At 52.1% G+C, this 13,920-nt stretch overlaps 1 long non-coding RNA gene across 1 annotated transcript; it reads left to right on the top strand.

The window, feature by feature from the left end:
• Positions 1-4,574: 4,574 nt before the first annotated feature.
• On the top strand, positions 4,575-8,491 carry LOC103661890. The gene is made up of 4 exons (XR_568307.2): positions 4,575-5,043; positions 6,229-6,363; positions 6,854-6,999; positions 7,173-8,491. It is a non-coding gene; the product is annotated as an uncharacterized LOC103661890 (long non-coding RNA).
• The last annotated feature ends 5,429 nt before the right edge of the window (positions 8,492-13,920 follow it).

The raw sequence follows: 13,920 nt of genomic DNA, 5'->3' as shown, positions 1-13,920 counted from the left end.
TGAAACCAAACAATTCTAGAGATAGCTCTTGCCAACTGTCAGCCCTGGGTACACCCTTAGACACTTTTCTTCAGAGAGGTGTTATAGAGCAGAGAATTCTAGAACCAAGGTCCTGTGGGCTTCTCTCTCTTTTAATCTCTCAACAAAGACAGGCAGAGGAATTTATTATAATCCACTTAGGTCAATAGGTGGCCAAGAAAATCCAGTGGTGAGTGAGTGCACTCGTGTTTAGGTAGACCCTTCTAATGCGGACCCAGGGCACTTGGGGAAAATTTATATTCATAGCATCCAGTGAGGACAGGAATTACCATCCCATTTAACAGATGGAAAATCGAAGGCTTTCATTCCTGGAGCAAGTCAGGAACCCAGAGTTCAGGAGAGAAGCCATCTCTCTCTGCCCACATAAGTGGATGAGTTACTGAATGAATGTCTGCTGTCACATGCTCTGGGGCTATGCCTCCCGAAGTCAGCCTTCCCTGGCCAGTGCTCCTGCAGGAGCTGCATGGAGGGGATGGGTCCAAAGGCATTCATATCTTTGCCCATGTCTTTCTAAGTGTCTGGGAGGGGAGGAGGGTGACTCTCCCACCAGTGCGCCCTCCAAGCATCGTGCCACCACTGTCCAGAGCCTCCGGACCGTCCATGATTATCACACAGTCTTTGTCCTCATTGTCATCCTCTTGGGCCACCAAGTCATACCCCCAGTGAGGACCGCATCTAGGTCACTCTTCCGCTCTGTGTGTCCTGAGCAGTCTTAGTGCCATTCGCAGTTCAGCCACTCCCTGTCCTCCTGCCTTTTCTTGGTCATACAGGTGGCTGTGCCTTGGACCTTAAGGTCACTCAGAACTGTCTCAATTCAAAATTTCTGGACTCAGAGGACTCCCTCTCTGACTACAGACTTTCACTGCTGCTGCCACTTGCCAGGAACTCTCTCTGGTCTCGTTCACCTCCCTCTCCACTCTACACCATGTTCAGTCCGTTTTACGACTGCTCCTTAAGCACGTGGAACACTTCCCACGTCTCCTTGATTCTTTGCCGAACATCATCCCAGCCTTGGCTCTAACTGCTCCAAGACGTATCTGCAACCAGTCATATTTCCTGAGCTTTAAACCCTGATGTCCAAACTGCCCACTGGACACACAGCTCCACTGGGACATTTCATGAGCACTGAAAGCTTAACACACTGAAAGTGAATTCATTGTTTTCTCACCAAACTTGTTCTTTTTTTTTTTTTTAAGATGTATTTATTTATTTGAGAGAGAGAGAAAGAAAGAGAGCAAGTAGGGGGCAGAGCAGAGAGAGAAGGGAGAGAGAATCTCAAGCAGACTCTGGGCTGAGCGTAGAACCCGACGTGGGGCTTGATCTCATGACCCTGAGATCATGCATGACCTGAGCAGAAATCAAAAGCCAGTCACTCAACCTACTGAGCCCCTCAGGAGACCCCCCACCCTCAAACATGCTCTTCTTCCATGTTCCCTTTCTGACCATGATGGTGCCACCACCCACCCAGGAGGTCATTCAAACCCAGGACTGGGCATTGTCCTTAACAAGCTTATCTCCCTTGGCCCCCCTCCAGTTGGCTGTCCAGGGACGTCTCAGTTTGACCATTTCTGTCTCTCCACTGTCTTCTGTGGCTCTTCGTGGTCCAGGCCACAAGTCTTCCTCACTGGGATCATGTCAACCTCCCCTGAGCTTGCCTCAGTCTCTAGGCTTCTCCCCTCCAACTCCACATCCACACTGCAGCAAGAGAGATGCTTCTAGAACACAGATGTGATCATTCTCCTCAAACCGTGCAGGGGCTCCCTGTGGCCTTGGGATAAAATTCACATGCTGCTAGGTCCCTGTCCTCCTCCCGCTCCCTCTGCAGTCTGGCCTCTCCCTGCACTCCGGTCTCACCAAACCACTTCCTGTCCCTTCTGTGCTTTTGGCTCTGCTGCCTGGGAACTTTGTACACGCTGTTCCCTCTGCCTGAAATGTGACCCCCTTCCCCGTCTCGCCCTCATCCACTCTGGCTTGGCTAACCCTGTACTCTCTGCGGTCTCAGCCCAGAAGTCACCTTCCCAGGAAAGGCCTTCCTGACCCTTAAATCCAGGGCACATTCCCCACCTGGGTTCCCACAGCACCGTGTCACCCCCACCGGAACCCCAGCATTGCCATCTAGCTGACAGCCAATGCGTTCTAAGCACTTGTTCCGTGTTAGGCTGTTTCTCAAGGCTTTACTCACAATCATGTGCAATCGTCACTATAGCCCTATGAAGAAGATGTCATTATTATCCCATTTTACAGATGAGGAAACAAAGGCGAGAGTGGTCACACACACACACACACACACACGTTTAGTAAGTGGCGGGAATGGGAATCGAGGCAGTTGGACTCCTGATGCTACACCACGGGGATCCTTGATTCTAGCTGCACATTGGCCTTTAAAAAACACGCTTGCTTGTGCCCTGTCCTAAGGGATATTTCGGTGGTGGTGGTGAACAGTTGGCAGAAGTCTGTCATTCTAAAACTCTCCAAAGGTGTATTTGATGTGCAGGACCAAGCCCCGTTATGCCGCATGGCAGCCACCTGTTTCGCTGTCTTGGGTCTGCGATGAGCTTCGTGAGGACAGGGAACATTATCTCTGACTCTCCAGGCCCCCTCAGTGCCTAGAATAGCGCCCGGCCCACAGTCATCCTTCAAGATGTGTTCAAGGAGTAAATCAATCGCTTTTACTCTGGGCTGTCTGGCATCCTCGAATGCTAGAAAGAGCCAGGTAACCTGGCTCACTGGGCCCATAAGTTCACGGCTGCTGTCCTTGGCCCCCTCATGGCTTGACTCCTTTCCAGGAGTTGTGGAAGTTTCCCCACGGTCTATGAACCCTCCCCCTTCCCTGCCATGCTCTCAGCAGATGGCCCGGCCCCCGTGCTCATGAGACCAAGATCACCGTAGCAAGATCCGCTCACCCCCCACTGCTGCTTCCCAAAAGTTTCGGGATCTTCACTCCTTGATCCTTTTCCTTTTAGGGCACAGAAGGTGGAGGCTTCCTTCTGCCTGCAGCTCCCCTCCCCAGCCTGAGCCCCTGGGGTGACATAGTCCCAATTCCCAGCTGGCACCCTCCATCACTTGCTGTCTTGGGAACCTGCGAGCTCTCTCCCCTCTGACTTCTCCGCTATTCCCCCACACCGAATGCATCTGCCTTCCATGCCCCACGCTCACGGCCTGGGCCACCCTGGTGGCCTCACAGCTGACCCGCTCGTTCTCGTCTTTCAGCCCTGTCCCCCCCATGTCCACTGTAGTAATTCCACATCCCTCGCCAACGTTCCAGTGGGCAGAGCAAATGCAGTGGAGCATGTGAGCTCACAGATTAGGCCTGAACTTCTCTTTAAAACACCATCCCCTTCCTCCTCTCCTCTCTGCTCCAGTTAGATCTCTTCCTTAAACATTTCCTGCCATTCCTCTGTCTCCCCGTCAAAACTTCATCCAGCCTCGGAGCCCAGCTCGATGCAGCAACCTGAGCTCCATGACCAGTCTAGCAGGAGGGCCTCTTTTCTTTGCATTTGGCCCGCAGCTCGGTGGTGTGTGCTGCTTTTCCAGCACTTTCCATAGATTGTCTTCCCTCCTTAATGGGCTATAAGCCCTTTGAGGGCAGGATCTGGCCCTTCTTCCCTGCAAGCGCTTCATGCTAGCTTTGCACAGAGAGAACGCTCCCTCTGCATGGTGGTCACAGAAGGACACCAGCTCTCGCCAGCTCCTCTTGGCCCAGCACGGACTCACACCGCCACCAGCCACCTGGAAGCTAGCTGTCTGTACAAAGCAGGAGTTTTGCCCCTGTGTTTTCCCGAGTCCTGGGCAAGTATGCTGGGGAAACACTCCTGGCTGCATGGTTCCTGGGATAACAGCCTGGCCGCAAGAAACTGAGGCTACTGCTCTCGTCTCCAGGGCAGGGAATGGGCAGCCCCTCCTCCAGGCACTGCCGCCCTGGGGCCCAGCAGGGTGATTCAGGGCAGGGACCAGGGCGCTGGCCAGGGTGGCCCCTTTCCGCGTGGGCGCTCCTGGTCCCCTCACTTTCTTCCAGAGAGAGCTCCCCGTGCTCCTCTCCTTCTTCCTGGAGAGGCTTGAAGAAGGAATCACACAGGGGACAGACTCAGGTGTGGGAAGCTGGAGCGAAAAAGCCAATAAAAGCGCCTTTATTCGTACTGTTCCCGTGCTTGATATCTTGTTAGGCCCTACTCCATTTCCTCGGAGCAATGAGACAAGGAAAACAATTAAAAAAAAAAAAAAGCCCTGCTCTAAGTATGCATGAACTTTATGGCCTCCCTCTGCTCCTTGTCCTCCTCCTTCCCCACCAGGGTTGCCTGTGAATTCCTCTCCCAGACTTCGTGTTTTCCATCCTAACGTTTATGGCATTTCCCTCGATTAATGGCTAACACATTCATTTTCTCCCCACCGCCCCCATTATCAAAGAGCGCTTGAATAACGATTAACTCTCCGGTTAACAGAAATGTGTTAATCATCTACAAGCCCTTGGGCAGGGAAATTATTCTTTGTAACCTTGTCCCAATGGCGGGAGAGCCCCTGTCCCCTGGCAGCTGACCTTCAACCAAACCCGGGTCTAGAAGCTGGCAAAACCCAGACAGTGAGGGTGTTACGAGGGCTATTATTAGTCAGCCAAGGTCATAAAGCGCTGAGTGGGGGTGATACTGGTGCTCTTTGGCCCAGGCCTGGAGGACGCCTTTCAATCCAGCCACCCTTGCTCCAGGACCCTATAGTGAGACCAGGCTGCACCTCTTTTTTTTTTTTTCCCCCAAATTGTTTTGCAAGCGAGGGCTAATCTATTGCACATTCTTTGTTGCTGGGAGACTCAGAGTGGCTGTACAGGCTGTTCTTTCTTGGAGCCATAGTTCAAAAGTGCTCCTGACCCAAACCCACACGTGTTGTACCCCTGCCCTCCCTTGTGTGGGGCTGGAACAGCCGCTAGGAAGCTTCTCCCCGCTGCCGCTCCAAGTGCCCGGGATCCACCCGCCAGACCCAGCGGCTGGGAGGGTGACCTCCTTCTGAAGTTAGGTGGGTGGCGCCTTTCCAGGGCAGGGGAGGCAGGAGCTGGAGGACAGGAGGGGGAAAGGGAGCAGGGAGGCTCCGGGGAGCCCCCTCCCCACCCCAGGAGAAGGGCTGAAGCAGCTGAGCCCAGCTCAACATCTGGAGCAGGACCGGCGTGCCCAAGGACGAGGGAGCCACCTTGGAGAAAACGCCCCCTTCATTCACAAAGCGGATCTGTTGCAGAGGGGAGGCCAGGGGGAAGGAGGGCGGTCGTCCAAGTTCCTGCTGGGTTGGCTGGCTCTCCCTCTTCTGCGGCACCCCACCCCCTCTTCTTAAATAAGACCCAGGCGCAGGGGAGAGGCCGATCTGCAGCGAGAGGACGCAGGCACGCCAGACTTATTAGGAAAGATGTAGTGGGGTCTTGGCAAGCGCGGGCGCCGCGGCTCCCAGCGTCCCCGCGCGTCTGGTTACGGTCAGGCGCTGCGCTCCTGGGCCCGGGGCCCGCGGCCACTCGCCGAGCCTGCGCCGCTCCGGATCCAAACATTTCCACATTAGGCAGCCTCCCCGCGCTCTGCGGCCCTGGCAGTGACCTCGGGTGACCTCCGCGGCCCGGCTCAGAGCCAAGCCTCCCCCACAGGTGCACTGGCTGTTTTCTGGGTCACCCTTGTGATCGGGTGTCCAGGCACTTGGCAAAATTTAGCAAACGTTCTCCAGTGCTCGGTTTCGCCTTTACGCTATTTACACAGACACTCCCGGGAGCCTGTGAGAGGAGCTTGCTGCCTCTTGCCAGGCACCGATGATAGCGCCCAGCCAGGTTCACTGGCTCCTGGAAAATGTTGGATGACTTCACCTCCCTTTGCATCCCTAGCCCCCTCTCTTGAGGCTGGTCTGACTTCCCTTTTGGACTCAAAATTCTGAGCAGAAGCTATTATTCCACACACACACGCACACACACACACACACACACACACATATCTCGATTTGTGCAGCCATATATGGTAACCACCAGCCGCCAGTGGCTCTGGGGCACTGGAAACCGGGCTAAGCCAGACTGGGGCTGTGCTGTCCATGTCCGTGACGCCAGAGAATTCGAGGCTTACCTTAAAAAAGAATGTAGAATATGACATGTGTTGAAATGATGATAATTTGGATAAAGTGGGTTAAATATGTTATGAAAATACATTCTACCGGTTTCTTTTTACTTTTTAACAGAGCTGCTAAAAACTGTCACATGCGTGGCTTGCACTGTGCAGCAGTGGGACAGCGCCACTCTAGACTGTCCCTGCAACCACCGGTTCTGTCCACGCATCCTAGGCCTGCATTTCCCTGACTGCAGGGTCCTTCCAGGTGGGGCTCTCCTGCTACCTTCCCTTTCTCCTCCTTCCTCCTTCCTGCCTCCCTCTTTGCAAAACTTCTAAGTCAAGTTGCGGGATCCAGGCCCAGAGTCTCGTAACCCGGCGGACTCCGGGATGGAGCCTCCTCTGGCCATCACTGCCCCTGCACGTGCCACCCGAGGCCTTCTCCCACTGCTTGGGGGTCAGGAGGCTGTGTCCTTCCTGAGGGCAGTCGGCACCAAACGTGGGTGAACAGCCCTAAGGCGTAGAGCAGTTGGAATCTGGTTTGGTTTACTTCTGTGTTTCAAGAGGCATAGAACGAGGAGCCTCGGTCATGACGGTTTGATTGCAGATATCAGCACTCGAAAGAAAGTGCCCACGAGTCTGGGCTTCAGACCTGCTTCGTACAAGGCAAAAGAAACTCTTAGAAGTTCTTATTTTATTAAGAGCACTAGGATTTTATTCAAATAAAATGTCATGTATCACAATTTCTTTTGTTCTAGTATGAAACGTTCATGGGAAGTCCAAATGGTGTGAAGTAGAAATGTCAGCATCTGCGGCTATTGTCTGGCACAGTACATGTGTCCCTGTGGCTGTTCGAACTTGCTAGTCCGAATTCAGATGTGACATAAATCCAACATGCTCTTGGGTATGAAAAAAAAACAATGAAAAAAAAACAATGTAAAATATCTCACTAATGATTTTTATATTTATAGTAAATATTTTTATATTTTATATTTTGTCAACTGAGTTATATCATTTAAAATTAGTCTTACTCATTGCTTTTTAAAAATAAAAAGATTTTATTTATTTATTTTACAGAGAAAGTGAGAGACGGAGCATGAGAATGAGCAGGGGGCGAGGAGGCAGAGGGAGAGGAAGAAGCAGGCTCTCTGCTGAACAGGGAGCCCGATGTGGGGCTCGGTCCCAGAACCCTGAGATCGTGACCTGAGCTGAAGGCAGACACTTCACCGACTGAGCCCCCCAGGTGCCCCTGTTCCTTTTTTTAAACATAGATACTAGAAAATTGGGAATGACTAATGTGGCTAACACTGTATTTCTATGGGTCAGTGCTGCTCTAAGGGAACGATGCCTTATTTATTTTGAGACATTTACAGATACAGGTGAGCATCTCAGCCAGGTTTATCATCGCTTTGGAGCCTGGGAACTTGGACCCTGAGTCTTCCAGCCATGTAGCAAAACAGACATCCAGTTCTGTAGGTTTGAATTCTGGTTCCCAGAGCCAGATGTTACCCGGACGACCCACCTTGACTTACCGTCTCTGGAAACGGCCCCGCTGGCCCTCTGGGAAACTCCCAGGTCCTGCAGAGACTTGTCAGGTAGTAATTACAGGTGTGCAAAGACCCTCCTGTTTCGTACACTTAGTCATAATGATTTACGTTTACCAGGCACCAAAGGTGTGCTGGGAGATTAGCTGAACAGAGAGAAGACGCGGCAGGCAGATCACCTTGAAGTTGACCTGTCAGCCAGATTTCACAGCACCTGCCTGTTCTAGCCCGGGGGGCTGCGATTTATTCTTTGGGAAATTGCAAATTCTGCCTGTAGGCCACAATCCAAATCTTTGCTTCTCTCTCCCAGGTTCTGGAAGACAGGATGGAGGCATCTGTAGGGCAGGGGAATTTTTTTCCAGGGAGTTTTCCACCTGAATTAGCTTTTATGATACCTTCAAGCAGTCTCTAAGAATTTGGTCTTTTAACACACACATACACGCACATACATATGTAAACATTCAAATCCACATCAGAATGTACTTGTTCTTTGGCCCCCTGGAGATGGGTGCCAAATCATCCGCTCCCCTTCCCAAGCCTCCCGGAGCAGAGACCCCTGGATTGGAGGCAGTGGGAAGAATCCTGGAGAATCAGGTGTTCCTGCCCGTTTGCACGACCTGGGCACTGTGCCTGCCCGCCCCACACGCCGAACGCTGCCGGGAAGGACAGAAGCAACATTCATTAAAGGGGAGGAAAAATTAGGCCCTTTTCATTAAGGTCAGAAGATTTTTGAGGTTGGATCAGTTGTCCAGGTGCATGACCAATTTTCTTGGCTCCTTGGAAGCAGCAAAGTATTTGAAAAATACTGGCGCCCTTAGTCTTATAAGTAAAAACCCATTTATCTTGGAAATTAAAAAAAAAAAAGTGCTGGCGATGGAAATTTTCAGATGAGATGCATTTCTTCGCGCCTGAATGTCTTGAATGCCTGCTGGATTTGTCTCCCTGCTAAGCTACTCACACTTGCAAATCTGTGTTTTCAAGGTGAGGAGCTGAAAGTAAAAATGGCTGTAAGATGTATTTCTGGGAGGGCCGAAAACAGGAAACAAATTGGAACCATGGCATGTGGACAGGGATACTGGGTTCAGGGAGGATGTTTGCTTATTTGGACAGAGAGCAAGCGTCCCATCCCACCCCCTGCTGGGAGCTCGACACTTTAACCACCCCTGGAAACCAAGGTTCTCTTTGGGACGCGGTGGGACTGTGTTATTTTTTTTTTTTTCGGCTTAAATTGTTTTTATATGGTTACCTTCACTACTCCTTTCTGTTTGGGGCTATTTTCATATTTTTTTAAATTTAAAAAGCCCCAGAACATCTTGATTTTTGAAAAGGCACATTCACCCAAATAAGGCGCCAAGAGCATAAACAAGGTGGCCTCAATATTTTGTGTGGCAACAGCCAGTGTCCCCAGGATGCACAGAAGAGCTTGAGAGCAAAGAAGGAAGGAAAAGGCTCAGTCCTTGCCCCCTAGGTGTTTAAACACCTCCAGTCCCCTCCTCTGACCTTGTTTACCAACTTTCCCTTCTGTAGTTTTGGCGGGAGAGAACGCAGGTTGCAGAAGAAGGGGATACTGGGTTATGTGGCTTATGAAGGCTCAGGGTGCACTTGGGGTGGAGGAGGAAGGAATGGGGGATGGAGAGTTGCCTGGGGGGGGGGGGTCCAGCGACCTGAGGGTGAGTGAGGTGCCCTCCGTGCCCTCCGAGGCTCGTGGGGTTGCTGCCATCAGCCCCTGGGCGAGATCACAGAGCTGTGTCAGTCTGTCTCATAGGAGGGACATCAGAGGACATTCCGGGAAGCTCTTCATCACCTCTGAGACTCATTGAACAGTTTCACTGTCCAGAGAAATCCGAAAGATGCTCACACAGTCTGCCCCGCGGCACGGGAGACTACTGGGCTGGCTCAGCCTTGGGGGCCACCTTGGTCACCCAACATCACTACCCTTCCCCGAGTTGTCTCTCTTCCCTCCCTTCCCATCCCCTGACTTCCCTGGGTCCCGGAGTCCGGTGTTGAGGGGGAAGGGACAGCCCGAGCTCTAGCTCGACACTCATGGCTGCCGACCCAGAAGGCTGTGCTCGGCCATCTCCGCCGGCCTTTCAGGCCTCAGGTGCCAGGGTCGGAAGCAGATTGTCCAAGAAGCCCGGTGATGTGCAATCCAGACATCAGCCACCTCTCATTCCGTGGACATGGAGGCTGAGACACACCCAGGTTAAGGGGCTTGTCTGGAGCCATTTCGCCCATTGGCCCGAGAGGCAGAGCTGGCACCCGGGTTTTCTGACTCTCTGTATGCTCTCCCAAACTTCCCCAGGGGGAATGTTCTACCAGGCCATTCTCTTCACTGCCAGCGGATAATAGGTGTGGTTTCGTAGGGAACTGATGCAGACACGCTTGAGCACGAGAGGAGTCACCGAGGCTGGCCCCTGGTCTGCATGGCCTCTGCGTGTCACCGCGTTTCCTCGAGACTCTGCTTCTGACCTGGGTGACCACTCATGCTGAGGAGCAGAGGAGGTGACCTGGTGGAGTGTTCTGGACCAGGACTCAGGCAGTACCGTACCGGGGCCAGCTGTGGCAGGCTGGCCAGAGCCAACCGTCAACGATTCGGGAATCTTGTGAGTCACTTGACTGTTGACAACGTGAACGCGGCTCTGGGGAGAGGACTGGCACCACGGAAATTGGCAAATGCGACAAATCGGGGTTTCATCTTCCCTCACCAATTAGCTGGTTTACCAGCTCACCGCTGATTTGGAGGTAAGACCCTGCTTAGGGCAGGGAGCTACTTTCAGGCAAGATACTTAGTGCAATTAAAAAATGGGAGGTGTGCAAAGGAGACCATCAAATCTGGAAAAACTACTGCCTATCGTACGAGAGGCATCACTGAGGCATCTTGCACTGGACTGAGACGAGCTCCAGGGGACAGCAGGGCTACCCAGCTTGATGAGAGACGGTGAGGCCTGGGTGAGACTCTGGCGGCCATCTCGGGACAGCTTCCCCAGGGTCACCTACGAGCCACTGAACTGAACGTGTCACTCTGTGTCGGGGCAGAAACCTGGTGAAGGGCAGGCCCCATCTGTTACTGCCTCGCCTTCCCCCCGCTCACCCTACCTAGTATATCAGCAAATGCTATCGATCCATCTCCAGTCCACACCTGATGGTGCCCCCTGCTCCTTACTGCGGCCGCTATCCAAGTGCAGGGCCCTGTCCCCTCTCTCCTAAGCTGTCCCCTTCCCTGCATTCTTGCCCACCTCGAGTTACTGTCAACACAGCAGCAAAAGTGATGGGGGCATGGAGGAGGAGGAGGAGAAGAAGGAAGAAGAGGAGGAAGAGAAAAGGAGAAGAGGAAGAGAAGGAGAAAAAAAGGAGAAGAAGAAAGAGGAGGAGGAGATAAGAAGAAGTGGAAGGGAAGAAGAGGAAGAGGAGGAGGAGAAGGAGGAAGAACAGGAGGAGGAGAAAAAGAGGAAGAGCAGGATGAAGAGGGAGAAAGGAAGGGGAAGGGGGAAAAGAGGAAGACGAGAAGGCAGAGGGGGAAAGGAGAAGGAGAATTTATTATGTCAACCCTCCCTGGGCTTCATCAAAACCCTTCCATAGCTTCCCATTGTACTTAGAATCGAGCAAAACTCTGCATGACCTGGAGCCTGCCCCCTCTCCAGCCCCTCTTGCTCTATGCTCCTGTATGCTCACATCACTCTTGCCACACTGGTCTTCTTCCAGTTTCTTGAACACCGGCCTCATGACCTTTGCATCCACTCTTCCTGCCTCCAGGACTATTTCCTGAGTCATCCAACGGCTCCTTCATTTCCCTTAGGTCTCAGCTTGAGTGCACTGTTCTTAGAGGGAGAGTTCCCACTCACCTGCTGGAGCCCCTGGAGGGCTAGCAAGAGGCTTTGCACACAGAACTTGTGAGAACCAAACAGTGTGGGACTTCTGGGAGAAAGGAACCGTATGAGTTCAAAATGTTCCTGTTAAATTTGCCAACGCGGTAAACCTTAGAACAATACTGCTTGAAAGTCTTATTTGCTGACTATGCAGTTCTGTATCCATTTGGGCAGAGGCCTGGGAAGGGGGCCAGTGAACGAGGGGACGTGGGGGGCAATGAGGGTGCAGGAGCCATGTTCAAGCCACGCACACTCCCAGATGCTCCAGTCCTGTCCGGCCTCTGGTTTGTTATTGGAACTAGCACTGATGAATCACGTTAAACAGATCCGAAGCAAAACTCACAATTTGTTTTTCTTGAAATGGTCCTGAGAGGTGCTTTCCAAGAAACAAGAAAAAAAAATGAACTCACGGTGACTTTGAGTCCACTGAGGGGCAGTCAGTGGTTCATTCCCAAGGGCAGAGCCTTTCCCTGTTGGCCAGTGTAGGGGCAGTGATGGAATGGGCCACAGCCTGGGAGGTAGAAGTGCTTTGCCATTGCTCTAGCAGGGTTTTCAGTGAGTGCTTATGAGGCCCTGGGGGTAGGGGCTGGGGAAGGGGTACATTCAGTTTCTGAGGCTGCCAGAACAAATGACCACACAGCACGTGGCTTAAAGCAATGCAGACATATTCGCTGACAGTTCTGGAGTCTAGCAATCTGAAATCAAGGTGTTACAGAGCCACGCTCCTTGCCTAAACTCTAGGGGAGAGCCCTTCCTTGCGTCTTTCAGGAGGTGGCTAGAAATCCTCGGCATTCCTGGGCTGGTAGCTCCATTGGTCCAATCTCCGCCTTCATTGGCACATGGCATTTGTCCCTCTGTCCCTGTCTGTGTCTTAGAGGGAGTGTGTCCAATGTCTTCATAAGAGAGTGTCCAAATGTCTTCATAAGGACTCCAGCCACTGGGTTTAGGGCCCACCCTACTCCAGCAGGATCTCATCTTAACTTGCTTACAGCTGCAAAGACCTCATTGCCAAATAAGGGCCCATTCACAGGGAGTGGGGTAAGGACGTCCACATCTCTTTCTGGGGGACACAATTCAACCCACACAGGAGGGGTCCCCTCGCTCCTATGCAGGTAGTCACATCACATGCGCGTTTCACAAACATGCAGAGCCGATGAGAAAACATCACCTCCAACTGAGTAAGACGTGACTTCCAGGTGCGGGATGTGCAATTTACAAAAACATTTTGAGGTTTGGAGTGAGAGCCTGCTGGAAGTTAGGGAGCCTCCTTCCTTCAAAGATTTCCAAATACATGTTACCCAGGTCCCTGTGGCAAGCTGAATAATGGCCCCCCAGGAGGTGTCTACGTCCTGATCCCTGGAACCTGTGTCACTTTACATGGTAAAAGGGACTTGGCAGATGGGATTAAGTTAAGGATTTTGAAATGAGGAGATGATTATCCTCTGGATTATCCGAGCGGGTCCAATGTTGTCACGAGGGTCCATATAAGAGGGAGGCAGGGGGGCTCAGAATCTGAGAAGGAGACGTGACCGCAGGTGCAGAGGTTAGAGTTGGAGGGGTTTGGAGATGCTACACTGCGGGCTTAGAAGGTGGAGGGAGGGACAAGCGGCCAGGAACGTGAGCAGCCTTCAGAACCTGAAAATGCAAGGAAGTGGACTCTCCCCTCAGAGCCTCCAGAAGGAACCAGCCCTTGCTGACGCCTTGATCCTACCCCGGTGAGACTGATTTTTCACTTCAGATAAATGGATTTATCTTGTTTTAAGTTTGTAGAAATGTGTCACAGCAGCAACAGGAAGCTGATACAGTCGCACAGCCCAGTTTCCGGTCTTGTATTAATTTAACAAATGATCCATCCGTCTATCGTTTCTGCTGAGTAACTTCTAGAACAGTGTGTTGCATGTAGAAGACACTTAACTGTTTGTTGGATGAATAAATTGAGAGCTAGCCTCTTTGGATACGTGCTGCCCTCGTAACTATGAGAACGGAGGAGAACTGAATATTAAACAAATACTTTTACACATGAGAGCATAACTGGATTCTATGGTGAGTGCTGTGCCATCCGAACTCCAGGGTATGATGACAGAGGACAGCAAGGGGACCTAGCTTAGACTCTGGGGTCAGGCAGAGCCGCTGCAGGGACACACAGCTGAAATGAGGACGGGGCATAGCTTCTCTTGGTTCTCGTTTCAAAGACAGACACGTTCTCGCACAAGGAGATGCCCTGATTTGAGCTCTCATGATGCCCACCATTTTTTGGCATGGTCTGAGGTTGTCCTTTGGTCATGGAAAACGTGCTGTGGCTTCAGCCTGGCCCTGAGCTTGATCTGCGTTAAAGGAGTGAGTGCCCCCGATCGATCTGCCGCCCTCCCCGCACACCATGGGCTGCCCAGCTGATGAGCGATGATCTCCCTGGCG

Source organism: Ursus maritimus, unplaced genomic scaffold, assembly GCF_017311325.1.
Source record: "Ursus maritimus isolate PB19 unplaced genomic scaffold, ASM1731132v1 scaffold_7, whole genome shotgun sequence".
NCBI lineage: Eukaryota > Metazoa > Chordata > Mammalia > Carnivora > Ursidae > Ursus > Ursus maritimus.
Note: the sequence above shows the minus strand (reverse complement) of the source record. Positions and strands in the feature narration are given on the sequence as shown.